The sequence below is a fragment of the Panulirus ornatus genome, chromosome 17 (genome assembly GCF_036320965.1).
Source record: "Panulirus ornatus isolate Po-2019 chromosome 17, ASM3632096v1, whole genome shotgun sequence".
NCBI classification, from domain to species: domain Eukaryota; kingdom Metazoa; phylum Arthropoda; class Malacostraca; order Decapoda; family Palinuridae; genus Panulirus; species Panulirus ornatus.
Genome location: NC_092240.1, coordinates 40,347,584 through 40,350,772, shown reverse-complemented (window position 1 = coordinate 40,350,772; position 3,189 = coordinate 40,347,584). Strand labels below are relative to the sequence as shown.

The window sequence follows — 3,189 nt, the reverse complement described above, 5'->3', positions numbered from 1 at the left end:
AGTGGGCTCATGGAGATGCTATGTGGAATGTCCTAAGAATGTATGGTGTTGGAGGAAAGCTGCTACAAGCAATGGGAGGATTTCATCAAGGGTACGAGTAGGAAGAGATGATGGTGAAATGCTCCCAATGGAGGTTGGTCTGCTGCATGGGTGCGTGAGGTCACCACAGAGAGAAAGTGCTAAAGTTGCTGGCTGAGTATGGAAGAGTTTGTGAAAGATGGAAGTTGAAAACAAATGTGAATAGCAAGTCGTTTTGCTTTAGTTGAGTGGAGGGACATAGTCTGGATTTGAGCTTTCATGGAGAAAATATGGACGTAATGAAGCGTCTTAGATACCTATGAGTGGATATGGCAACAAACTTAACTGTGGAAACGGAATGCGATACAGTCAATATATGATATTTGTAAACAAATCAAGACGGCAATTGTTGGCTGAAGACCAGGTACGTATTCAAACTGTTGCTACAGGAAGAGCTCCATCACTAGAGTATGTACGGTGCCCTGATAATTTTGGGTAACTGCAGTTTACACTCGCCCGTCATCTGACTGACATATCCACTTGCCGTACTTCTGAAACTATTGTTTTTCTGACGATTTGGTAAATTACGTTCCATAACCACCTTATAGAGCCACTTAAATTCCTCTGATAATCTTCAGTGCTCCTTCAAGCCACATGACCACCTACCAGTCTCACAAAACACTTTCTGACCCCCTCTAGTGCTAATCTAAAGTTGTCTGACAGACTACAACACTTCGCAAGAATCTCTGATAACATTCACTGTCGAAATGAAAAGATTATTCTCCAGAGAAAATCGATCCTATCCACAATGCAGTGAGAAGACTGCATTTCAGTATTACCAGTTGTGGCTGGCGATACACTCGAAGGGAATGATCAACAATATCTCAAACACATTATCTTCCGATTTTTCTAATTAATCAAATGCCATGAAATAATTTCTGATTGTACTTACAACGATTTCGTATTTTCTGACAAACTTTCGAGCCACTTTACACTCATCATACACTTCTAGTTCCATCTCACGTACTCTGGTGACCTCAAGCACTACCACATTCATGCACCTCCTCTCCTGCACCTCCTCGGGTTACACTGTCATCTTAATTGTTTCCTAACATCTTTCACTTTCTTATTCTATCCTCTGACTATCTCATGTGCCACATCATGTTCGCTGACGACTTCTAATTATCCTCCTTCTCACGTTCTGCGACGATCACTTCTTTTCAACTTTACGTTCTGTGAAGATCCAACCTCTTGGCCCCAACCCCCCAGTTCCCTCACCAGGTTTTCTAAAAATCCTCGGCTACGGCACCTCTTCCCCTTCTGAAGATTACTTTCGTTACCCCTTCCTCCTTCCGACATGCTCTGAAAAACACTTCTCTTCCCCTTCCTATCACACCTTCGGGGGAGATTCCATTCGTTACTGCATTCCCTCCCTCTTCCCACGTTCTCTATAAACCAGATTTTCTATCACCACTTACCTCCTCAAACGTTCTCTAAATCCCACTTTTCGTTACTCACTCTCCTTAAATTCCTTAAGATCACCTAAGCTGTCTCGCTCCTCGTCAGACACCTTCATTGGCGCCTCCGTCCCTGAACCACGATAAGTATAATGATCGGATCTTTAATCCTGGGTCAGGCAGGCAGCTTCAGCGGCGCCTCCATCCCTGAAACACGATGAGTATAATGATCGGATCTTTAATCTGAAAACTTCCTGAACGCAGATCAGACAAAGTTTTGATTAACCCAGGGCGATCTCCTTTTCACTCGGGTCTCTATTGCCAGTGGCCTCCGTGTGGACCTTCTACCATCACGAGCACCAGGGCGGACGCCTCCGCTTCCTCCACCTTTAACAGCTTGTGCACTGGGTGCTGGTGAGGTGTATTGCATATTCTTTTCCCTCGTGAATAATGCAGTTTAAGATCTCTCTCTCTCTCTCTCTCTCTCTCTCTCTCTCTCTCTCTCTCTCTCTCTCTCTCTCTCTCTCTCTCTCTCTCTCTCTCTCTCTCTCTCCACTTAGTCCCCACCCCATGTAACCACTTTACTCCCGCCACTTCCTCTTCCTCCGCACCCTCACTGCCCTCCCCCCCACCCCCCTCATCCCTACCCCCACCCGCGAACCCCACCGCGACATCGACTCTCACTCCCCTAACTGGCAGGTGGCAGCCTTACAAGTTAGTGAGCGTGTGATCCCTCGGCGTAGTACACATCATCTCCCTCAGCGGCCACAATCTCCTCGGCAACACTAGGCCGGCACGCCTCCTCACCATAACCCTCACAGTTACGATGACGGAGGCAGACTCAAGGGTAAAGAATGAAAGAAACAAACAAAACCGTTTGCATATGAAGTAAGATGTTATGAGAAACGTAGATAAAATGTTCTGTCAGGAGTGGGATTCGAACCCACGCCCGGAAGACCGGACTGCGACCTGAACGCAGCGCCTTGGACCGCTCGGCCATCCTGACTATACCAAGTAACGGATTACGTTACGTCGTGATTTACGTGCGAGGCTGTTTGTGTCGTAAAGCATGAACCAGCTTCACGATCCTTCTGAAGTGTTCGAATCATTACAAGATTCTATAAATGCATTCGTCTGGGTCTCACTGGGGAACGTGTTTGGTTTATTCTGGGCTGGCTTGAGCCAAGAGAGGGAGAGAGCAGAATGGGGGAGCGAGCTGTGGGTAAGGGTGGGGGTGCCAATAGTAAGTAGGTAATGGCTGCTGCCTGCCAGCCTTTCCCTAGTGTCCTTCACACTGCCTCTCTTCCCTTCACCATTCATAGAATTGTTCATCTTTAATAAACGTGGAACACTCGATAAAGAGACAGTAGTTAACTTTGTACGGCCTCTCTCTCTCTCTCTCTCTCTCTCTCTCTCTCTCTCTCTCTCTCTCTCTCTCTCTCTCTCTCTCTCTCTCTCTCTCTCTCTCTCTCTCTCTCTCTCTCTCTCTCTCTCTCTCACAAGCCCTGCCTAATAGGAAAGTCTAGTCATAGATACAATCAAATGCAAATAGGTACTCTCTCTCTCTCTCTCTCTCTCTCTCTCTCTCTCTCTCTCTCTCTCTCTCTCTCTCTCTCTCTCTCTCTCTCTCTCTCTCTCTCTCTCTCTCTCTCTCTCTCTCTCTCTCTCTCTCTCTCTCTCTCTCTACTTGAATAGGACTTCCCCTAGGGGAGGT

At 46.8% G+C, this 3,189-nt stretch overlaps 1 non-coding gene across 1 annotated transcript; it reads right to left on the bottom strand.

Annotated features, from left to right (window-relative positions):
- Nucleotides 1-2,397: 2,397 nt before the first annotated feature.
- TRNAL-CAG (transfer RNA leucine (anticodon CAG)) lies at nucleotides 2,398-2,481 on the bottom strand. Its single transcript has one exon. It is a non-coding gene; the product is annotated as a tRNA-Leu (tRNA).
- Nucleotides 2,482-3,189: the final 708 nt, after the last annotated feature.